We start from the raw sequence: 25,946 nt of genomic DNA on the forward strand, positions 1-25,946 counted from the left end.
TAAGATACACAGAAAAACCCAGGCTTGAAAACCAAAAAATAAAAAGACACATACACAAAATGCAACAGACTTAGTAAATATCTCTCTAATCCAGAAGAGATGGTTTACACTCATAATACCAACACTCAGGAGACTGACGTACAAATCAAGTCTGAGGACAATCTAGGCTACATAGTAAGACCCTGCCTTAAACAAAAATAAACGACTCTTCGAATTATTTCTTCTGGACCTAGCATGGGCTCATACCTGTAATCTCAGCACTTGGAAACTGAAGCAGGATGATTGCTCAGAATTCGCAGCCAGTCTGGATTACAGTGAGACAGTGTCTCCAAGAAAAGTTTCTTCTGGAATACATCAGTCAATGGGGCCCATCGCTCCTACCTATCACCCTCACTTTGGAGGATGATTGGTCATGATCCTCACCTGACCGGAAGAATAAGAATCAGCTGACCAGCCTATCAGCTGGCAGGACTTCAGGAAAGCATTTTCTCCTTCTCATTGTCAACAGGAACAAAGCAGGTGTCACTGCCACAGACTTGCTCTTACTGTAACCCTGGGAACCTTTTTCAACTTTCCTACTCCCTCAATGATTTGGGGGAGGCTCTGCCTTGCTATTATCCTAGGAGGACATCGAAAAAGAAAGGCACACGGTCCAGACAGGAAGAAAGCATTCTCTAGCACTAGCACAACCCCACCTTAGAGACATCCCATTAAGTGGCACAAGGAAAAAGTGACCCTCCAGCACTCTAGAACCGCATGTGCTTCCCCAATCATAAGAGACAGAGAGGACAAAGACAGATTTTTCTCACAGATTCTATTTGCCAGGCACTAAAGTGCCTGGGAAAACAGGGACTACCCCAGATGCTATAAGAGCATGCCTAGTCCATTTGCTTATAAAATGCAAAAAAAAAAAGTGAAGAAATAGAGAAAGGGACAGCACTTCAATTCTTCCCCAGTGGGTATGTTCCTTGAAGTCTTTGATTCTGTAACAACACTTCTCAGACTTAAAATCAGATCAGAGCCTATTATCAACGTGCTTTCTTTGGAGGCAGGCCTATCTCTTCTCTGAGTTGGAGATAAAATCCATACAGAAGACTTGTGAAAAGACTCCACAGCACCCAGTGGGAAAACCCAGTACAAGCCCCAATGAGCTCATAGGTCATCTATCCTTTTCTGGCTGCAAGAGCCCGGTCCCTTTGCCTCCTATTGCCTGCAATACATACTAGTGAGGCCCAGACAACTGCAGGAGAAAATATCACCATTTATCATGCTCACCAGGTAGCAACTGAACGGCTTTCATCTGCCCCTCTAGCGTACAGTCCGGGGAAATGTAATTCTAAGAAGAGCCCAAGAGGCATGTGGGGTGATGGATATGGGAGGAATGTGAATCTAAACCACTTACACTAGAATTTCAGATGAGTGGCTTCCATATTATCCAAGTAGGAATATCCTATATTAAAAATGACACATGGAAATTCCATTTATCATGTGTGACTCGATTTGATTTTTCTATGTTCTCTATATGTTAACTTTCCAAGAAAGGTTTTCAAAAGAACATTTGAGAAAAAGCAACAGTAACTTCACAAATGAATGAAGAAAATGTGGTTGAGGGTACATGCCCATGAACACATCACATTGCACTCAGTCTTAAAAAGGCAGAAATTTCATAATTTTCAATTAACAGATGAACTTGGAAGACATCATGCCAATTAAAACAAGCAAGACAGAAGCAGACAAATGTGCATGATTCCACTTATAATGAGAAATCTAAAGTAGACACTCATTTAAAAACAAAATAGAATGTGGTTGCTAGGAGATTGGGGAAAAGGGCTTTGTTTAAAGTGCACGCTTGATTTTCCAAGGTGAAAATGTTTTGAGATCCATGGCCCATCCGGGTGAATATGAAACATTATTATAGTGTGCATTCAGCATGGAGTAGATGACAAATCGACCTTACATTTATTTGTCATGGTAAAAGGAAAAAGAAAAAAAAGTACCACCTTTGTTCTCCATTGTAGATTTGCTAAACCTGAAGTTCAACATTTTGATATTTAAAAAATAAAAAGACAAAGATATTTGGCTGATGTCTTCTTGAAAATAAAACAGTGAGAATTAAGTTGCTTTGAAGATTCAAAACAAATCATTATAAAACATATGAAACTACTGCGTGGGACAAACTTTGTCATTTTAAGCACACATGACATTTTTACAGCAGGAAGAAGCCTGACATTTTTCTCAAATGGTATGCATGGTATGCTGATTTGGATTCTCAGTCAAATGTGGCTTTTAGAAAAAGGATACATCACAAGACAGTCTTGGAAACCAAACACTGTGGTTATTATAGCAAAGGCAGCAAAGTAAATCATTCATTTGTGGACAGAGAGAGGGAGGGTTAGTCAAACATTATTAGCCACAGTCCCACTGTTTTCATTGCTTCAAGCCTGGGTTCCCCCTTTACCACACCTCTTTACTGAACACTGATCCATCATCCATTTCTCTGAATTACACAAGTCACTCTTGTTATGAACAATAATCAAGGGCTAGTGGAGCAAAAAAGCAGAGCAAACTTACCTAAGCCTTCCTCTTGAGACTTCAAATTGCTTGCTGGGTCTTGTCATGGTCAATGCTGTTGCTCCTGTCACAGCAATGTTGTACACATTTCTATAGCCTAGAAATCACAAAATAAGTCAGTTTCCCAGTAGACTGGGAATCCCTGGCATTGGGGTTCTATGATTCACAAACACACTCCCCAGAACATTTACCCAGATTACTTATTTAACTATGTGAAGCCATGAACAAGACAGGAAGGGTATTTGCTTAGTTTGTGATATGTACACCCCTTATTATGTTGTAAGACAAAACACAGAAGTAAAATTGCTTTCTGATATGTATATATTGGCATGCCAAGATTTTTCCTACTTCAGCTCTGTCTCAATGAAGGAATATCCGCTGCCACTCACAATAATATGGAGTTCGGCCCCAGAGGTACAAGAGAAAAAAACAAAAGCCTAAAATGGTATTACCCTGGAAAGCCTTCAGGGGAGATACTAGCACAAGAAAAAGCTGTAGGAGGTACCTATTGTGTATCACACTACCAGGAGTCTAAGGAATAAAGACAGAGACACAGAAAACAAGGCTTAAGGATGCAAGATGAAATGAGCAAGCCTCCTATAGTCCCCAAATTCAGGCTGAGGATGTGGGTGACTGGGCAAGAACTTGGATGACATGCACAAGGCCCTGGGGTTCTCTCCAGCACCAAAGTACAGTAGTACATGATAAGCAGTTCAAAAATTAGGAGCAACATGTATACCCCAAAGCTGCAAAGAGGAAGAAGGTTGTGTCCCTAGAGATACTGTTTAAATTACTGACAAGAATAATTCGGGACAATTTCTGCTGCATATGGCCAGCACTCCAGTGCTTGAGTAGGAGCCTTGAGTAAAAGAGCAAAGTCCACTCTGATGTCATCTCCACTGAGGAGGCAGAGGTAGAAACATTACAGAATTCAAGACCAGCCTGGGCCATAATTACATCCAAGAATCTCTCAAAAAAGCCAAAACTAAAGAGTAAGGAGTTGGCGACAATAATAATTCTCCATCTTCCTATCAATAACAAAAGAAATCTCAGGCTTCCACACTTAATGGTTAGAGCATGCACAGCTTCATCAGGGGGATGATGTGCATGTCTTATTTCTTAATTTTTTAGTTGCCTGATAAAACTGTTATCTATCCTATACAGCATCATTGTTCTAAAGTACACATCCTGTGTAATGGTTAACTATAGTTAGTTGCAAAATGCCTTTCTTTATACAGCTAGTAGCACTTTTGTGGTGCGAACACTAATTAACATCCGTGCTCTTTGAGTTTTGCATTACAGTACCCCATCTACAATAGACTCCATTGCCTTGCTCTTCCCATCTAGCCACATGACTCTGGTCATCACTACAACCCATTAAGCACCCAGGCAGCCACCGGTACATTCTACTTCAGTGAGGACTATTTTTCATGCTGGGTGATTTAGAATTTACAGATCTAAATCTCAAGGTAACTTCTGGATGTGATAATTAAACAAACTCCTCTTCTCTTCCCTTCTTGCCTGCTGGAAGGAGGTCACCTCACCATAATAAAAAGAATAAGAAAAGCAATTACCAAGAATGAACAAAAGATTTCACGGTCACCCACTGATGGCAGGAACAAATAATTTCAATGGAAGTACATGAGGGGAAGAAATAAAAGGAAAAGAAGAGGAGGTCACCATGACATGGACTGAATGAGGACAGGAATGAACAGAGATGTACACAAGAAACCTTGCTTTTTATGTTGAACGAGAGTTAATCTATCTTGCTTCAAATCTTTCCTCAGGTTCTTCTACACACAAAAGTGCTTTAAAACTTTAAAGCACCCACCATGTGATACAGTAGGACCTCTCCGTACAGCTCTCAGTTCTCAATGTCAAACTGACCTCTTTTTAAGTTATTTAATACCAAGTAAGCACTCTGGACAGTGAGAGACCAGCATGGCCATCTCAATGACTGTAGCTATGTCCACCATCCTCAAGTCAGCTACTACATATTGACCAGACAACAGTAGGTTTTACTGGCTCAACTTCTCTCTCCTCACAGCTCCAATGCCTCTCGCTCTCAGCTTGGCAGCTTCCTTTCCTTAGCCAGGTGCATCACTACAGACTTCTTAACCAAAAATAATAATGGGGAAAAAAAAAAACCCTCAGGAACCCAATGGATGAAGAAAGTAGCGGATTAGTCCAGGGGAAAAAAAGGCATTTAGAATGAATGAGAAGGAAACAGAGAAATTAAGCAAAAGTTCAGAAAAAAGGGGAAAGCTTAGCTCCAAAGCCAGCCACAATAGTCCAGGGCTCTTTATATTTGGGCCCTTCTGTAATCCCCTATTAAATGCTTTTGCTAACTTTAAATGATTAGAGCAAAAATACCCTGATAGTTATAGGTCTAATCTTAAGAAAGGTAGGTAGGGGTGGTGAGATGGCTCAGCAGGTAAAAGTACTTGCCATTCTATCCTGATAACTCTTGAACATACACACACACTTACTTACATGAATAATACATTTTCAACTGTGCTTTATTTATTTATTCAATTTTAAAAAGGCTGGCAGCTTCCATTTTTCTGCAAGCCTTTGAAGAACTCTGCTGAAAAGATCACATACGAAGGCACAATTAGTGGGTTTTCGGGGAAGGGGGAGATTTTGAGACTGGGATATCCTGTTCCCTTCACTGAGATAAGCCTTTCTTTCAGCAAGCTATATCAATGGCACCAGGCTTATAGATAAGCCCCAGATGCTAAGACTGCAGGCTCATGATAGACCCTAAGAAAACCAAGCAGAGCAGGAAGATGATTCAGTTAATAGCTTGTCACCTAAGTCATAACCCACATAAAAAGCTGAGCATGGCACCAGGAAAATGCAATCCCAGCACTGGGGAGGCAGACATGTGTGGTTCCCATAAGCCAGGTCCAGGTTCAGTGAGAAATAGTGTCTCAAAAGATAAAATGGAGCACAATCGAGGAAGACACAACATCAACTTCTGGCCTCCACATGTCTGTGTACACACCCTCAACACAACATGTGGAATATGCCTCTTAGGAAAGTGCAAAGACTTTAGACGTTAAGCAGCAAGAGTACAGAAGGAACCTTAATCCTGACTGTGCACTATAAAGACTCAGGCAATTTAAAAGTGCACTTCAAAACACACAGGCCCCATACCCACCTTGGTGGTAAAATCATCAGGAGCAGTGTATTTTTAGCAGGCTACAAAATCTTAGGTGAGCCTAATTGCAGTCATGAGATTAGAACATTAAGAGTGGATGGCATTGAAAAGGAAGGGGGTAGTCACATAGCTCCAGTGGTAATGCCCTTGCACTGTATGAAGGCCAGAGTCCAATCTTTAGTGACACACACACAAACAAATAGCATAATTTTATGTAGTTTAAAATCAAAAGGGATTATGTGGCTCCTCAACATATCAAAAAAAGAAATAAAACTCAGGTAAAAGACAACCCCAAGATTCATGTTGCTTCTTGTTTGTTTTAAACAAACTCATGACCAAGGGCTACTTGAGGGCTGAGGTTATAGCTTAGTGGCACATGCTTTGCATGTGTGAAGCTCTAGGCTCAAATCTCCATCACCTATATAGAGAATGAAAGCAATACAATTAATGCTGAATTTCATCTGAAGAACATACTATGGAACTGACATATTATGAAGAGAAATGGAATGTCATTGCTTTTTTCAACTTCTCTAGTGATTTTATTCAAACCCAATAATGCAAAAATCACTCAAGACAACATTTTAAATCACACTTAACAAAAAGCAGTCTCAGGGCCTGAGGCTTGAAACTTAGTTGGTAGGTAGAGTGCTTGCCTGGCAGACATGAACCCTGGATTCCATCCATGGCACCACATACAGCAGTCATGGTGGTGCATATACATAATCCCATCACTCTGGAAGCAGAGAAAGGGAAATTTAAAGAATTCAAAGGCATCCTCAGCTAGTGAGTTTGAAGCTAGCCTGAGCTATAACACTGTCTCAGAAAGGGAGGGAGGGGTCAGACAAGACTTTTGTTTCCCTTATTTTCCATTTTCTGTGCAAAAACCATTTCTTTTTAAGTGTCACTGCTTCTTGCTTTATTTTCCAATTTCTTTTCCTATAGAAAATAGGTTGTTACTATAGCAATATTTTCCTACCCTGGTATCATTTCCTACTCACTTGTTCTAGGGGTTTCCGCACATAGCAAGCACACAAATCTGTTCCAAGCTGCTCACAACATTAGGATCCTTGGCAACACCTAGAGATGAAAATATCTTAAAACTATGGGAACGGTTAGCTGAATGCCACAGTTCTGAAATGTCTCTGAAGTACTATCTGGGTTATATGTATCCCAGATACGTCAATTCTTAAGGCATCTCTATCCGAAAACTACAGAAGGCTCCAGCAGTTAACTTGCTAAATGAGCTCGTCAGTTTTCCCTGAAAACAGTTACAAACAAACAGAAACAAGATAATCCTTACATGATTTTGAGAGTGTCTTTAGGATGACACCGGGAAGAAGTTATGTATTCACATGTACATGAACTTCAATTTCAATTCCTAGTGACTCAGAAAAAATAAATAAAACAACACACATTTGAATAATAAAATTACACCTTTGTACAATAAAGCCAGTATCCGGTAAGAACATCACCTTCAGGACTTTAAGAAGGATCCATTAGTTGGAAGAAACAGATGCACAAAGCAGCAAAGGTCATTTAACCAATGGTCAGGGCTTTTATACAAACACATAATTTGGCAAAATATTAGGTGGCCTCTGTTTTAAAGAAAAAAAATCAAAATGTATAAAGTTCTTTTCCCAAGCATACATGCACACCTACAAACCTCTTCCTATCTATATTATTGGTACCTGGGAAGCTCTACCTTGCAGCACAGAATACCATGAATAGCTGCTTCCAAGCACATACCCATTTGGCTCCATATAGCATAGTTTGTCTTAAAACCAAGCAGAAACCTTAGGATGGCTGCATATCTGGAAATTTGTAAAGAATTTAAGTTTTACTCATTCAGTGTCCACACTGTCCTGTCAGTGAGCCAAGTCTCTTGACCAACAATCAACACAGAGAAAACAATAACAAGATTACTATCAAAGACAAAGAACAAATACAAGAAAAACCTTATTAGCCGGGCGGTGGTGGCGCACGCCTTTAATCCCAGCACTTGGGAGGCAGAGGCAGGCGGATCTCTGTGAGTTCGAGACCAGCCTGGTCTACAAGAGCTAGTTCCAGGACAGGCTCCAAAACCACAGAGAAACCCTGTCTCGAAAAACCAAAAGAAAAAAAAGTCTTATTTTGCAGCTCAACACTGAACAGATCTATTTCAAAGACTCAAGTATCATATGTTAAGCTACTTTGACTGCTAAGTCTGCTCTTTTAAGTGTTCCAGTAAAACAAGCAATGCCAAACACCAGCATGAATTCCAAATTAAGCCTCCTAGGTATCACTTTTTAAAAGCTTTTTAAAAAACTGCTTCTAATTTTTTGCTGGTACAGCTATGCCTAATTCTAAAGGTTGCCCATAGCAAATTTTTATGACGTTAACTACTAGTATTTATTATGGTCACATTAAAAGAGGCAGGCAATGACACATCTGAAATTCCCACACGTGAGTGGCTAAGGCAGGAGGATGACTTTGAGATCTTCTTAGGCTACACAGCAAGTTCCAAGCCAGCTAAGGCTTGACAGCAAGACAGGTTTATTAAAAGGCAATTACTTAATAATCCAAAACGAAAATGTTGTGGGAGTGTATCCAGGGCCTAGGTTTGAATTTCTAAACCAAAAATATTGTTTCCTAAGAACCACCTATAAACATGCTATCCAGACTTACTATGCATGATGGTCTTAAGGATGTTAAAATGCAGAAAATTGCGTTCTGAAATGGGTCTCAAATGAAAATAGAATTGAAAAGCGGCCCTTCTGATGTTTAGGACCACCATCATGAATGCTATCATTATTCCTGACAACTGTTGGCACTTTTGGTCTTTAGCAGTGTGGTGATGAAGAGACAGGGCGCCAACTAAGGAGCAAGAAAGAGAGCATGCCTCAGCAGATGATCCATCAGTACCTTGATTTTAGACTTGCCATTTTCTTATTATTTACAAATTCTCAATATTTTCTTTTTTGTGTAAGTATGTATACATGTCTGTGTGTGTGCATGTGGAACAAAGCTCAACTCCAGGTATCCTACTCAGTTCTTTTCCACTGTATTTTTAAGACAGGGTCTCTGCCTGAACCTGGAGTCAGCTAGGCTGTGTGGCCATTCAGTTCCAGGGATCTGCCTGTCTTCATCATCCCAGCATTTAGGATTTTGTTAGCAGTCCTTGGAATTTGGTGCCAGAGATTTTAGATCAGTTCCCAAATAAATACATAGTTTGTAAAAGGGTTTATACTGAAGGTGTAGTTCAGTGACTGAGGGCTTGCTTAGCAGTATGATGATAGATCATCTCCAAAAACACAGCAAAAAATGAGTTTTATGAATATAATCATCAAATTCAGCCTGTCTTTTCTTTCGTGATTACATCTGAGGTAAAATGTGTGTACATTTGAGGTAAAAACCTAAAAAAGTCAAGTTTCATCCAAATAGCAGCACCAAAATAGCACACTCAATTCCAGGGCAAAATTACTTCTCTGGAAGGAACTCACATTTGCTAGCTGTCTGTCTATCACAATGTGTCAGGCAAAGTGCACACTTCCCACAGAGTGTCTCCTCCATTTCAGAGGCAGCAAGTACCTGTGGACAGAGTCCCATTTCAAGATCAGAATCTGGATTCAAAATCAACCGGCTGGTAGCCCATACCAGGTGTGCTGTACTCCATGTTACTGAGCAAACAGCTGAGGTAGAAACAATGCCTATGCCCAGGAACTTGAAGCCAGCCTGGGGTAACACATTGAGACCTTGCCTCAAAACACAAACCAACTGGACAGCTGATGTGTGTTTGTTACTTTGTGTATGTGTACCTATTATTAGGTGTGTGTGTTTGCACACCCAAGCATGCATATAGAGGCGAGAGGTTAATGTTCAGTGTTTTCCTCAGTCCCTTTCCATCTTTTCTTTACAGGCAGGGACTTTCACTGAACTTAGAAGCTTGAAGATTCTGCTAGCCTGGTTGGCTAGCAAGCTCCAGGGATCAATCTTTAGTCTGCCTTTCCAGTACCGGGATCATAGGTATGTGTCACTACACCCAGCTTGTATGTGGACACTGGAGATTGAAATCAGGTCTTCATGTTTGCATAGCAATCATCTTATTGATGAGTCATTTGCCAGACCCATCTTCTTATTATTAGTTTGTGTGTATGTGAGCACATGTTGTGTACATGTATGTACAGGTCAGAGGGATAACCTTGCAGAATTGGTTCTCTCCTTTTACCTCTACATGGGTTCTGAGTATCAAACTGAAGTCTCCAGGCTTGCATGGCCAGTACCTTTAATGCTAAGTCATCTTACTGGACCCTAATCTTCATTATTTTGAGACGAGTTTTCTACATAGTTCAGCCTGCGTCAAATTTGCCATCCTCCTGCTTTATCATTCTAAGTGCTGATATTACAGACACATGTCACCATGCTCTAGGTTATCACTCAACAATGTCTCAGATTATCTTATCCCCTCCAGGTAGCAGATTATTAGTTTAACTACTGAGTTTCCTGAATTGAGTTAGACCTTCCTGACACCCTTTTTCCTTTGCCAAATTGTTTATCCCAGACAAAAGCTGTTTATTCAGCATTATCTTGACAATATAAAACTCAGAAACAACCTATGAGCTACATGATAATGATGAGAAAGACACCTCACAAAGCAAGAAAACACAATGTAAAATTAAAAGAGCAGATCACTGCGATTACAGCTATGGGAAACTATAACATATACATGTAGACAAGTAAGAGATTACAAATTAAGATTTTGCTGGAATTAATCTTATTTTGTCCTTTCTTGTAAGTGAGTTGGAATCACACTGGTTTAATTATATACACGGTTGTCTTCAACTTTCAAAATGCAATGTGGGACACTTTGTAAAATAGTTTTAGACCTTATAAATTGGCAAAAGTGCAAAAACACACCTTAGAAGTTTCCTCTTTATTGTGCAATAAAGCCTCAGGGCCATTGGTTACTAGCAGCATGACCTTGTGGAAGCTAACTACTCTGTACTGTTTCCTCATCCATAAAAAGAATTACTGTCTGCTTCTTGACCCATTTAGCACATTAAACAAGGCACTATAGAGAGCACCTGACTCATAGCTTTCTTTCATTGTAGCTAATATCACAGAAAACAGAAGTAATCATATCTCTTAGAGAAAGGATGTCAATGAAGTATTAACTAGAGCTAATAAGGTAATTCAAGATTCTCAGCCATTCTTATACAAAACAGAAGGACTGTGAAAGCACAAACCACTTTTAAAGACCCTCATGATTATACTGGGCCCACTTATGATATCTAAGATATTGTCTTTTAAAAGAGGGGGACAATCTCTGAGGAGAGAGATGTACTATTATCAGAATGGGGAAAGAGCTATGAAGTAGAAAAGAGAAACTTAACATTTCAAAGAACTGGGGGTGGGGTGGGGGGGAATCTATGACCAAAACCAAGTCCTGTGAATGCCGATAAATCCTAACTCTTGGGATGCTGAGGCAAGAGGACCATGAGTTTAAGTCAAGCCTAAGCTATAGAGATGATGTTTTAAACAAAACAAAAACAATTAACTACAAAAATCAGGGTTTCAACTACAAGTGCCTTAGAGGTTGCCTTGCCTTGAAGCAGTCGTTGCTACTACCTCTGTGAGTTAGATTTCCTAAACTTGCATCTTTGAAGAGTAAACTGGCTAATATGATCCCACTATCCATTCTGGCCCTCTACTTCAATGGTTTCCAGGAGACAGCTTGTCATTTGAATCATGTCAGCTGGACCATCAAAACAAAAACAACAAAAAACTTGAGGTGTGAATGAAAGTCAAGGTGTATATAATTGAAATACCCTTGAGCCATTTTCACATCTTGCTTTTGACAGTGACAGCCACAACAAGCAGATGGCTGTGCTGACAAGGACTGTGTCATTAATCCTAATGATAATTGATGCTTTTTACAGCTCTGTTTAGAAAGAGACTTCACACATGAAGAGGTTCTACTTGATCCCCGAAGCAGACTGAAAGAAAAGACTACTATGTCTAGTCTATCCTTTGTTCAACTGAAGAAACTAAGGTTTTTAAAAGTGGAGGATAGGGGCTGAGTTAGGGCAGCAGTTAAGAGCACTTGTTGCTCTTCCAGGTCTGATTCCCAAACACCCACATGGCAGCTCACAAGAGTCTTTAATTCCACTTCCAAAGATTCTGACCCCCTCTTCTGGCCTCTGCAGGCACCAGACACACATGTGGTGCACAGACACATATGCTGGCAAAACATCCAATCAAGTAAAAAAGATGCGAGAGGATTTGCCAAAAATCCTATAGTATAGATAAATAACAAGCCCAGGACTAAAATCCAAATGTTCGAATTCATAATTACTATTTCTTTTGGTTTAGGCTCATTCTGTTTCTCAAGACACTAACATACCCTGCCATGTTTCCCATCGGTGTCACAGAAAATTGAAATAAATTTTAAAAATTTGCATACTAACATTCTGACTTGATACTGACAATATATTTTATTGAAATCTAAGAACAACCTTAATTTCCAAGTGATAAATGGTTCAATGAAATCTGAAGGCCGAAAACAGGATTAGGAATTACCAGTCACTTGTCCTACAAGGAAGTGTGTGTCAAAATGGAGGCCAAGAAGTTCTTCCAGTCCTCAGTTTAACACAATGCATTATTACTCCCATTTGTGGCAATGTGGTGCTAAACAAACCACTGGCTGCCAGTCTAAAAGTATCTTGCTTTATGTAAGATAACTTAGGATGATTACCAAGTTGACTAAAGTCACCTAATAACATTTTGCAGAATTTACTTCAGAAAGTAATAAATGTATGAGTGAGTATACTTGAAGCAGCAGCATCCTCTTTCAGGGAAAAAAGACTGATGGGAAGCAGAGTCAAAAACTGGAACACAAAGCCTTCACCAACACTGAACACTTACCTGGCTAAGTGCCCAGTCTCAAAATGGAGATCCATTTTGAGGCCATCCAGTGCTGCACAGCAGGACCCTGTCTCAATGAAGTGGTTCAAATGTAAGTAATGTGGGGGGGTTTGTGCTTGGCTTTACACACATGCACACCATGTACACTGCCTGCTAATGCTACTCAAATTTTCTGGAGCAAATTCCTCTGACAAATGGGAGGGCTTATAATGATTCATGCCTCATTTTAGCACAAAGAGAAATAAGTGTATACAAAGAAAGAATCCATCAGCTGAAAGTGCCTCCATTATCAATCTTCTACCTACAAACACCATTCTAGACAAATTAAAACTAGGAAACTAAAAGTATTAAAGAAAATATTTTGAAGAAAACTATACTGTCTATCCCCATTTTCCTCCTCTGGAAATATAGTAATGAGCCAGCAGGTGCTTACCACCAAACTTATATTTTATCACAAAGTTGCAAACTTTTTAATGTTTAAACAGAAGACTTCAAGGATAGATAAGAACATGCAAATGACTGACTGCTCCTGGGACTGGCGAGGGAGGAGAAGAGGAGTGGGGGGAGGGGGGGAGGGGCGGGAGGAGGGGGAGGGAAATGGGAGGCAGGGAGGAGGAGGAAAATTTTTTTTTCAATAAAAAAAAAGAACATGCAAATGATACATATTAGGAAACTGCATGTCCCATCTGACAGTTTACATAAGAAAATCTCATGAGGTTGACTGACATGCAACTATTGAGGGATTCAAAGACACAAAGGACAAAAGAAAAAAATGAAGCCCTTTTGAGGTGACCAGACCATTTCCTTCCTTTGGGGCATATGGGAACGTCAGGCTCACACTGCTGTCTGCCAAGAAAAGGGAGAACTCATAGTAAGGAAGAGAATGAGTGAAGCCTTATGGTATACACATAGGCTAACGTGATGGAATTAGGGAAACAATTTAGTCAGTAAAGTGCTGCTTTGTAAACATGGGGACATGAACTCAACTGCTAGAACCCTGCTTATTTTTAAAAAAAAAAAAAAAAAAAACCTTGTAATGATGGTAGTACATGCTTATAATCTCATCACTAAGGTGGAAAGGAGCAGACGCCTGAGGCTCAATGACTAGCCATCCTAGCCTACTTAGCAAGTTCTAGGTCAATAAGAAACCCTTCACCAAAACAAGGTGGAGAACCCTTTGACCTGTTTGCACACACACAAGGAGGCAAGGTGGGGGGTATACTAGAGTGAAGTATAGGAGAGTGCCAGGTGCTCAGTAGAAAAGTTCTGAGTTGGGCTGGAGAGATGGCTCAGAGGTTAAGAGCACTGGCTGCTCTTCCAGAGGTCCTGAGTTCAATTCCCAGCAACCACATGTGGCTCACAACCATCTGTACTGAGATCTGGCGCCCAGGCATACATCGAGACAGAATGTTGTATACATAATAAATAAATAAATCTTAAAAAGAAAAAAAAAAGAAAAAAGAAAAGTTCTGAGTTATAAGGCTAGGAGTTTCTACAAAGCAGTGTACACTGGATTTCCAAAGAAATATTTTATTTTGGGGTAGCTCCCCCAAAGTCCATGCCTAACTGAAAGAATCAATCATTTAAGTTGTCAGTAGGCTACTAAAAGGTGGCAGTGAATCTCCCCAGTGTTTTAGGGAGAAGCCATCACAGGTCCAAAGGTGCCAGTTCTAGAGGATGACATCATCTGAAGCTAGTATAGCTCCTTGAGACATGGAGGTAGTATAAGAAGCATTAGAAATACAATAAAATAGAGCTAATATCTACGATGCTGGCACTGGAATTAGACTTTGAGACAAGCTTTTGGTTTGGTTTTGGTTTTTGTTTTATAGAGACAGGGTTTCTCTATAATAACCTTGGCTGTCATGGAAGTTACTTTGTAGACCAGACTGGCCTCAAACACACAGATCTCCACCTGCCTCTGCCTCCCAAGTGCTGAGATTAAAGGTGTGTGCCTCAACCACCCAGAGAGACTTTTTTTTTGGCATGCACGCACGCATGCATTCTAGTGATCAAACTCAGATCATTGTATTAGCACAAGCACTGTACTGCCCGAAGTTTATCTCCCCAGACCCTATAACCATGTTTTGAATCACGGTAAGTTTTACGCTGACATATTACTGAAAGGACTGTCAGGAAACAAAAAACATGGCACTAAAATTGGCATTTGTCAGAATTAGAAGAGACTTTGGAGATTAGAATCTAAAGCCTGTGTGAGAAATGGCAATGCCAAGGCTCAATGTGCTAAGTCACCAGTGTCACTTTTAATACCTGTGAGCCTTCTTTCTTCTGGGTGTGTGTGTGATTTGTTTTCATTCATTAGATATAGCTACAAAATACACATAAATATAAGACTACACCTGGTTTTCACAGCAAAGAAACCTATGTCGAAAAACAAAGGTGGGGTCTGGGACTGTCATTTGAGCTCCATTGGTCAAATTATTTCTACCATTCTAGGGGAAAGAACAGTCAATGACCACATTATACATGTATCCTGTCACTAAGGCACAAGCTGGCCCCTCAGTGCACACAGCAGTTGACTTTATACAGCTGTTCCAAGGGATATTATCTATCCTTCCTATCCTAAACAAACCTGAAGCTTTGACACTGACTGAAATCAGCAAACCCTTCCTCTAAAGCAAATTTATAAAGACTTCATCACTTTCCTGGTCAAATACCTGCCAGTTTGGGGTTTGCTGCTATTGCCAAAATACAATTCAAGAGCCTCCTGCACACACAACTGGGCTGCTGGGTAAGCAAGCAATAAGGAGCCACAGATGCCAGGCTGGGACAAACCTGTGCCTAGAAACCCACCACACTGACAATGCCACAGCACTGACGGTGAGGATGAAAGTTAATGTAGATCATTAATCCGGAATAGGGATAACAAACATGCAAATCAGCCTCCGTGTCATCTAATGTTGTGTTCAAATTATAGGAGAGCCATTAGCATCGAATCCATCTTAAATGTGCATTCTTAAAACTATGTAGCAATCAACAGTAGGCCTGTTAACTATATAATATTAGCAAACTACCACCTACATTCAGTAAACTCACTAGTTGTCTCTTACATTTACCTTCAGGGAAGGCTGTGATAAGAGACCATGAATGATACAACCAAACTGGTAACCTGACAAAATTCAGTCCTGGTTCTCTACGTGTGTTATCAACAAATAGCTCTGCATTTTCTTACAGCTATAGTTAGAATGTTGAAACCACTGCTGTGGTATATAGCAATCTTCAAGGCATAACATGACCACTGCCATCATGTAGGAAGAGACTGTTGCAGTGACCTACAAAAGAGCTTTGTCTCAAACGCAAGGCAATGAAACAGGCAGGTTACAGTGATAGTCAGATCTATGGTAATGACAAAAGGAATAACCTGACCCTCAACTAAGACTCCATTAAACAGTCCCTCCTGCCCACCCTCAGCTGGATCTGACCTTGGGGGATTTAAGAATGCACACGGGCTAGAAGATTAACTGAGGTGAAAGGACACTAACAAGATTTGCTGAGTGTTTGGTTACCTATGATCTAGCTGCTTTCTTTCAGCCACGCAAAAGAGGTTCTATGGGTGCCCTTGCTGTGGTGAACATTCCTTCCCCTCAGGAAAAAGAAGCCATTGATTACAAAGACAAATGCAGAGGCTAAACTGCATTACAACCTGCTCACCCCACAAAGTGTGAACAAGCATGAGTTACATGGTTACAAATTAAAAAGCTTATAGAATAAGTAGTTAAGGCCAGAAGAAAAGCCATCCTCCAAACCACTCAAGTCACAAGTGAACACCAGAAAATATACTTAGTTCCAAATAATCCTGGCCTACCCAAATTTTGTACTGCTAAAATCAGGATCTAAGGGTGGTGGTTTAAAAAAAAAAATCACCAATTAAACTTGGTAGTTTGATAGTTTGTTAAGCAGTAAAACCTAGCTTAGATAATAATGTATTCTTCATCACTTCACTTTATAAACATTAATTAAATCTTCAATATTTCAAGGACTGAGAAGGTGGTTACTTGGAATATAAAGATTAGCAAAGAACAGTGCCTGCAATTCCAGTCATTTCCCCTATACACACAGAGGCAGTAGTAACAAGATCTACTTAGGATGGCCAAATGGTACAAAAAGGCCACACTAGAATGGTCATAGTATTACACATCTATAATTATGGCAGAAAGATGATGTGTTCAAGACCAGGATGAGCTACTTAGCTAGTTCCAGGTGAGACCTTAACTAGAAAAAAAAAAGGGTACATTTGAGCTGATTTTAATAAGCCAAACACATTTTGACAAGGAGAATGAACCTTGGAAGTAAGTAGCTCAGTGGTAGAACACTTACCTAGCATACAGTCTGAGTTCTTTCACCAGTAGAAGAAAAGGAAAACAAAGGAGAGGACAGAGCAAAAACAGAGATACAAGAAAGAGCTCAAGGAATGTTCTAGGAATGGCAAATAATTTAGGACAGAAGGGTTTCATAGTCTATATCTTGCTGTGGAATTTGGATCGCTCTTGTAAGTAAGACTGGGTGCTACAAATTGTCCATATGGAATAAATGGAATAATTAGATCTGTTATAAGAAAGCTGATAAGTGCAAGACAGATTAGACCCAGAGTCCAATTCAGGGAGATCATTTGGAAAGCAATTACTACATTCAAGGGGCAGTGAGTATGCGGGAGAGAAGAGATTTTCAGAGACAAGAGACCTACTTGTTCAGAATTGACAATGAACTAAATATAGACTGTGATGGTATGAAAAGGTGTATTGAAAGAACAGGGAATCATACCAAAGCTCTATTCCTTTGGAACCCCAGAAGCATGGTAAGTAGATTAATTAAAAAACAGAAGAGGGGCTGGAGAGATGGCTCAGAGGTCCTGCTCTGCTGGAGGTCCTGAGTTCAATTCCCAGCAACCATATGGTGGCTCACAACACTCTGTAATGAGATCTGGTGCCCTCTTCTGGCCTGCAGGCAAACATGGAGTCTGAACATGTGTACATAATAAATAAATAAATAAATTTAATTTAAAAAAAAAGAACAGAAGAGTAGACTAGAAAGGAATGCCCATGTTCCCTACAAAGGCACTTGTGGCACATTCTCAGAAAGACAGACAAGAGGCAACTAATAAATGGTCCACATCCAGACCCTGAGTAGAGAAATAGATAGTAGAAAATAAAGACCTTCAGTATCTTATTATGTTGTTTGAGTGAATTTTATTATTTTTGTTGTTTTAAAGATAGGGTCAAAATCAGACATTGGTTGATTCATACCTTTATTCCCAGCATTTGGGAGGCAGGTAGAAATGAGTTCAAGGCCAGCCTGGCATACAGAATGAGTTCCAGGATAGGCTATAGAAAAACCTTGTCTCGAAAAACAACAAAACAAAACAAACAAACAAAAGAAACCATCTGGAAAAAACAATAACAAAAACGAAAAAATAGGGTCTCATAACACAGACCAGGCTGGCCTCCAATATCTGATCTGCCTGCCTTAGCCCCTTTAGTGTTGAGATTGAGAGCTATCTTAAACATTGGGAAAAGGGAAAGTTCAAAAGATGAAAGCAAAGGTGTGAATGCAAAACATTCAGGAAAAAGATAAAGATGCAGAAAACAAAAAGCTGGGCTGGAGAGATGGCTCAGTGATTAAGAGCACTGTCTGGTGTTCCAGAGGTCCTGAGTTCAATTTCCGGCAACCACATGGTTGGCTCACAACCATCTGTAATGGGGTCTGGTGCCCTCTTCTGGCCTGCAGGCATACAGAATATTATATACATAATAAATAAATATTTAAAAAAAAAAAAGAAAACAAAAAGCTAATGGATGACAAAATCCTGAGGGAAGTATCAGTAATAGTGATTGGGGAGAGCGGGAAACCTTGAGGTATACACTTTACCCATTTTCTCCTGTAGTTATCAGTCTTCCCCGTGGGTTCCTCCAACTGTAACTGGTACTTAAACAAAGAATCAATGACAGTAATTAGGACTACTTGAGTGACAGAATCTGTATCCAGGAAGAAAAAAAAGAACTAATCATTTTAAATTGTTTTATTTTGATTTTTGATAGGGCCTCATACATTTACCAGGCTGGTATAAAAATTGAGCTAATCCTCCTGTTTCTGCCTCATGCGTACTAGGATTAAAAATATAGTCAGTGAACCAAGAAAGGAGGGAAGCACATACAACTTTTTAAATCCCTTTTATCCCACCTACTACAGCAATGGATACCAGCTTTGACTCTTGGGGCACATATTTGAAATGTGCTTATAAGTTGATCAATGTAAATCCATACTCAGAAATGTTGCAAAATCTGAAAACGGTCATGCCTGACCTCTCATGACATAGTCACAGTGAGATAGATAGATAGATAGATAGATAGATAGATAGATAGATAGATAGATAGATAGATAGATAGATAGATAGGGTTACCGTTAAGCAGTATGAATAAGTTACATAAATATGAGTCATGCTTAAACTCAGATCTCATTAGGTAGACAAATAGTCTCAAGCCCCTAAAGCAATTACGGACTCAAGCATTTTAGATAAAGGTCTAAACAATTTTGTAGCTAGCTTAAGATGACAGCTACCAAATATATTATCTTCATGTGCTCTCGGCAATTAAAAAAAGAGCCTTTCCAAAAGCAGATCCCGGTTATACCAGTAAAAAACACAGGCGTAGGGGGTGCAGCCTGTGTGGCAGGGGCTGATAATGGGAACACACTGTGCTGGGACAAGCTTGTCGCTTTACAAGGTTGTCAACTGTTTATCAAAGAACGCTCTCTCCTCATTGCCATCTATGTAGAGCGACCTCAACATTAAACAGAGATTTCTTCCTGATGGTCTGCCAGCTGACCCAGGCAGCTGGCAACCAGCTCCTCCTACCACAGGTGGCTGGAGCTAATGAGCTGCCTTAAAAGCAATAAGGCCATCAGGGTAGTGCGTGGCTGTAAAGCTAGCATTCAGGAAGCTAGGGCAGAAGGATCTGCTCAAGTTAGAAGCAGCCCGAGCAGGACTGTTAGTCCCTGCTTCAAAAATAAAATTTAAAAATAAAAAAAAAAAAAACCTCTTAAGCAGGGAAAGATTTCCTAGATTGAACAAAAGGCAGCAGTCACAAATGGAAAAAGTGAGTACACTTTCTTAAAAATACCAAAAGACATGTTAAGAATAAAAAGGTATCTCAAAAAAAAACAAAAACAAAAAAGCAAAATGACAAGCCAGGTTTGGAGAAAGAGGGGTTTTTTGTTTGTTTTTTCTAAAGCAGGGTCTCACTAGTGGCCCAGGGTGTATCACCAAATCGATAAATACACACACACACACACACACATATATATATATATATCTGACAAAGGAGTCAAAAACAGAATATGATTATTTCTTACAATAAAATAAGGGGGATTCAAAGTGAGTAAAAAGTTGGGCATGGTACTTCATGCCTTAAATCCCAGCACTTGGGAGCCTGTGGTAAGAGAATGACCAGTTGGAGGCTAGCCTGAGCTACATACCAAGTACAAAGCAAGCCTGAGCCACCGCCTTAAAAAAAAAAAAGGAAAGATTTTAACAGGCACTCACAAAGGATATACAAGTTATCAATGGCATCTACAGCATTCAGCATCACTACTCAATTAAAAAAAATGGTTTTTAAACCCACAAGGATCACCTCATACTAATTAGAATCAGTGCTACTGGGGGAAAAAAAAAACAGAAAATAACAAGCTTTGGTAAAGCCATGGAGAAATCAGAACCTTCACATTATTGTTAGGAATGTAAAACGGTCTAAACACTATGAACAGTATAGCAGTTCCTTAAAACATGAAAAATACAATTCTTTCAGTCACTCTACTTTGTGCAGAGTGCAGAGCCTTCAGGAAGTATCCTTACGTGTACAGCAGCGTTACTCTCAGCAGCCAGAAGGTGGCACCACTCAAGAATCTCTGGACAAGCGAATAGATTCTACTCATAAAGCACCTACAGTGTCAAATTCTTAGCAGAAACTAGAATGTTGGTTGCCATGACATCATGAGGGAATAAGTCATTATAGTTTATCAGAGTTTTGCTTTTACAATAATTCTTGAAATGCATAGTATGGATAGTTATTTAATAATGTGTTGTACCTAATGTCATTACCTCTATACTAGAAAAAACAGCTTAATTGTATGTATATATTTTATCACAGTTTGAAAGTATGTATTTTTAAGCCTACAAAAATACCTCAATTCCCTCCTCAAAAATAGGCAAAATTCAATATAAAAAATGATGTGTGACTATAGTCTCCTGCTTCGGAAGCTGAGGATTACTTCAGCTAAGGCATTATAGACCAGGCTCCTCAGCAAGAACGAATACAATGAGAGCATGCCTGGGGGAGGGAGGGAGGGAGAGAGAGAGACAGAGACAGAGAGACAGAGAGAGAGAGACAGAGAGAGACAAAGACAGAGAGAGACAGAGACAGAGAGAGACAGAGAGAGAGAAAGGGCATTGTTTAAAATGTACAAAGGAATCAGAACTCTTATGCCCCACTGGTAGAATTTATATTGGTACAACCATTTTGGAAAACTGTCAACATCTTCTATCTACTGAAGCTCAATGCTCCAGTCTAAGTACCATACTCTCTTTGCTTTATGTCTGCAGAACTGGGACATGAAAATGTGAACCAAAGAACACAAGCAATAATGTTCAAATATGCTTTATTCATTTTAGTCAAATCCTGGACACTATGCAAAGATGTAACAGAAAACAAGTAAATTATCATTCAATCTATTCAAAGAAACTACTTATTACACAACCTGTGAAAGAACATATACAGCAGAGTTCCTATTGTATGATATTATTTATATGGAACTCAAAGATCTACCTGGCCCTGCCTCCCAGGTGCTGGAACTAAAGGTGTGAGTAACTACAACCTGCCCTGCAAGGTGTTTTTCTTCTGTTTTGTTTGAGACAGAGTTCACTACGTAGCAGATTCCACCTGCTACTCCTTCCCAAGGGCAAGGATTAAAATCATGGCTCACCATGATAGCTGTGTCCATTCAAATTTTCAAAATATCATTTTATTTTAATATGTATTTGAAATATATATTTATATATAACTATAATATATTTAAAATATATTTGCTGTTAGCTCATGCCCCCCCCCCATAAAGCAAATGTCAAAAATCACAATGTAGGACTGGGTATGGTCAGTGTTAGAACACATGCCTTGCCTGCACCCAAGGCCCTGACTTGCATTCCCAGCAGCATCTCCCACCTCCCATCCAAAATTGTGTGCATATATTTATATGATATATATATATGTAAATGCATACACACACATATATATATCATAAGGTGTTATCAAACATGGGGGAGGTCACACCTATGCCAAGTCAGTCCTGCCATTCACCCTCAAGAAGTCAATTAAAAGAGCCAAGATAAACATGGAAAGCAGAAAAGGGGAATTTATTCAAACTGGACACATTAGGAAAAGAGACAAAGAGATCCAGTATCCTTGAAGTCAGTCAGGGTCCTGAAGTGAGATCAAAGTTTAAATCCACGTCAAAGGATTTGCATATTTAAGCATCATTAGATGGCTGTAAGGTGCTCTGACAAGTTGCTATAACCATGAAATCTCTTTCCCAGAGATAAGCCATTGTGTCCCGCCGCCCCACCCTCACCCACACTGACTGATGGCTCTTCCTTCTCTAAGCATGAGATTCCCTGGGAAATTCCCATTTCTTCGGTGTCTACTGTTTCAAAAGTCTGATAATCTGATAGACATATGTCTTTTTAGAACATCTTCATTGCTGCCAGGCAGGTTACAATATTATCATACTTCAGTATTTGATAAACATGTGGCATCCCTCCAATACCTATCCTTTCCACACACTATCTACCCACTCTAAGAGAAACCTTCATTCTTCTTATAAAGGGACATTTTATTGACTGTCCCTAAACAGTCAATTAGCACAGGTAACAATGTGAATATATGGAATAATGTGAATATTAAAGACCTTAATATGCAAAATCTTACAATGTAGTACTAAGAATCAAATCTTTTCGCTGTCACAATTTTACAAACTTGATTGCCTCTAACATGCCCTTAGCTTAGTCAAATACACAGATTAGTGGGAAGGTAATAACTATGAAGTGATGAGAAGGTATTAAATACAGAAAGGCTAATGTAAAAGAAACTTACCAAGCTGTCTTAACTGGTAGAATGCTTGCCTATCATATACAAAAGCCCCAGCATAAACTAGTAGTGGCTGCACACATCCATGGGAGGCAGAGAAGCAGGTAGATCAGAAGCACAAAGAAGCCTGATCAATGTGATATGGAATTAACGGCAACAGTTTTTACATTGGCTCAACAAGACAAGTCAGAAATGCACTTAACAAAAAATCGTTTGGAGCAGCCGGCAGATTCAGTTTCAGGAAAAATGTTAACAAGGATCAGGCCACTCCTTAAAATGCACCATGTGGATACAGTGAAAAAACTGGAGTCATCTGGTATACTGCATTTTTTATTTAAATGTACTAACTGAAATAGATTAGTTTTGCTTTTTCTGAGAGAACATCAAAATGTGTTTCACTTCATAAAAATCAATAGAAAGAAATGTAAAAATATTTAACATAAGAACAAATGGGCTTGTACTACTGGAATGCAATAATCATAAAGCTGGATAGGTGGATTAACTGTCGTACATACCTGTGGATTTTCCGGATTCCTGTGTTTGCTTACTCATATATATTCAAGTCTTATTTTTCAGAAACCACTTCTGGAAGCTTTTGGCTTCGATACTGCCACCTGTAGACATAAAAGAGAAATAAAGCATGTTTTATTCATCAGCATTACATCTTTCCTAGGCATCTAACAGAGAAAAACGGGAGGAAAAGTGGCAAAATATTTGCTTCGAAATACCAACAAAGTGTTTTCTCTCCCAATGCAACTTACCTAAGGCATCTCCTTCCACAATGGTTCAATAAAGTAATTGATAAAAAACTGAAACATAAGAAGTCCCAGGTCATCAACCAAATCACCTTCTGAATAGTTCAATAAAAGATATGGGAGTTCTGCTCACCAACGCTTGGGAATATAGATAAGGAAAATGAATTCGCATTTGAGACCATCCGGGGATACCTACACGGTTCCAGGCTAGGCTAGGGAAGAAAGGTGGGGTGGGGGGGAGACGTGTGTGTGTGTGTGTGTGTGTGTGTGTGTGTGTGTGTGGGAGAGAGAGAGAGAGAGAGAGAGAGAGAGAGAGAGAGAGAGAGAGAGAGGAGAAAAGGAGGGAGGGACTGAGGGAGGGAAGGAGGGAGCAAGGAAGAAGGGGAGAGGTGGGGGGAGGGGGAAGAGAAAGCACGTGCCAGCATAATTTACAGTCATTTCGAGACCTACCATTTAAAATTAGGAGTCAACTTGCCCTGTATAATCTGAGAATAAAGAATTTCATAACTAAACCTGATAAAAAGAGATAAGGCACGCACGCTATGGTTACTTTATTCCAAGGTCATAAGGTATCTATTTAAAAATAAAAATTCCAGTCTGAATCTGAACAGAGCTTAGTTCAATCTAAACAGATTTTCGGTGGGGTGTTTTCATCATAGTACCCTGGGCCTGATTTGAACATAAATAAATCCTAAAAGATCTTTCCCTATCTCCTATTGATTAAAATACAGATGGATCCTTTTTTCCTTAAAAAAAAAAAAAAAGTCACGAAAAGAACAGAGGAATAAAATATGCATAAGCAATTACCAGAGAATCCAAGCAGCCATAAGATAAAAAGAAGGGTTTGCATCGCAGGAAAAGATAAAGACAAACCTTTAAATTCTGTAGTTAATTGAAAATATGAGGAAGCGCCTTGCCCGGGCAGCTGCGCAGCAGAGGGGCAGCCCTTCGGAGTGCCGGTCTTCCCAGGACAAGTGTCCGCCTCCTCCCAGGCTCCAACATGTTAAACCAAAGACACAAGAAGCACTTCCCGCGCCCACCCCCTGCTGAGACAGCATAGACTCCCACCAAACCTGCCTGGCTTGCTACCCGGCCAAGCCCGGGCTTCTTTGCCCACATCATAGACGCATCCCACTTACCCATCGTTTACTTTAAAGCTCGAAAGCTTGTTTTGTTTTAAGGAACTGCGCAAATCCTGGAAAACCAAGTCTCCCTGAGACCCTCACCTCCTCCTTCCTAGGATGTTCATTAAAAAGAAAAAAGAAAAAAAAGAAAAGAAAAAAGATACCAAAAATCTTCTCCCTATCCAAGCCCGATCGTACGCTGGGCCATCCCAAAGAAGGTCTTTGAGTACCCTCTAAGGACCAATACCGCTCCCACGTGCCTTCTCGTGCAATGCAAACGAGCACGAGCTCCTGAGGATTGTGTGCGCGGCCAACCCTCGGGGAGGGAAGTCCCGCACACCCATCACCCCAGCCCCCACCCCAGCTCGGACAGCAGGAGGGAGACCCCGGGTGTGGCGATGCGCTGGTACACAATACTCTAGTAACTCCAGCCTTCCCCCCGCCCCCTAAACCCCCCGCAGTCCTGCCACCAGTCTCCCCTCACCCAGTCCCTTCAGTCCCCGGGGGCTGGGAACAGGGGGCGTCCTGATGGCTGTTGGGTGGGGATCAGGAAGGTCGGAGCGACAGGCTACCACCACCCAGATCGCGAATGGGTAAAGGGCGTCGTGGTCGTCAGACGCAACATGGAAGCTCAGCTCCTCCAAGGAGTCGAGGTGAGGACCGCTCCCAGAAGACCCGAAGGAGCGAAATCCCACAGGCGATAATTCTCCCGTACCTCTCCCCACCTAGCTCCAGCGCGCGTTCAAGCGCGCACCCTACGGGGCCAAGCACCTTCCTCTGGCAATTGGGACCTGGCCGGCCCTTGCCCACGATGGCCACAGAAACTCTGCTTCCCAGGCCACGGCGACCCCAGAAACCGGCAAGGCGCCACTGTTGCTCGGGGGACCCACCTGAATGCAGGATGCGCCCGCCGTTGCTCTGTCTCCAGCAGTGGGAAGGCGACGGCCGGGAGACCGCGGGACCCCCCACTCAGCCTCGCTCCCTCGGAAAAGCAGACGGAGCTACCTTAGAGCCAAGAGGTATGTTCGTCCACCTGGCCTGCAGATTCTGCTACTGGGTCCAGCGACCAGCCCGAGCCGAGCCTTCATCTCCGCCCCTTTCCCGCCACCCGCGCAGTGCTGCGCTCCGCCCCCTGACCGCCCTCCCCTTGCTGCGGGGGGGAGGGGGGCAGCCCTGGGCGCCTGGCTGAGCCTCGTGTCGCAGTTCCCGGGTCCCAGGCACCCTGGAGGACTGGGGGCGGCCCTGGGATCCGCCCCGACCCCGACCCTCCTAACCTTCCCGC

At 40.9% G+C, this 25,946-nt stretch overlaps 1 long non-coding RNA gene across 2 annotated transcripts in view; it reads right to left on the reverse strand.

The window, feature by feature from the left end:
• LOC130867929 (uncharacterized) overlaps positions 1 to 25,696 on the reverse strand; it is an 82,874-nt gene extending 57,178 nt beyond the window's left edge. For both annotated transcript variants that reach the window (XR_009056485.1, XR_009056486.1), the window contains exons 1-3: positions 25,555 to 25,696; positions 23,301 to 23,399; positions 2,572 to 2,668 (exon numbers count right to left, since the gene is read on the reverse strand). This is a non-coding gene — a long non-coding RNA (uncharacterized LOC130867929). The remainder of the gene's footprint in view (positions 1 to 2,571; positions 2,669 to 23,300; positions 23,400 to 25,554) is intronic.
• Between the last annotated feature and the right edge of the window lie 250 nt (positions 25,697 to 25,946).

The sequence above is a fragment of the Chionomys nivalis genome, chromosome X (genome assembly GCF_950005125.1).
Source record: "Chionomys nivalis chromosome X, mChiNiv1.1, whole genome shotgun sequence".
In the NCBI taxonomy this organism is placed as follows: domain Eukaryota; kingdom Metazoa; phylum Chordata; class Mammalia; order Rodentia; family Cricetidae; genus Chionomys; species Chionomys nivalis.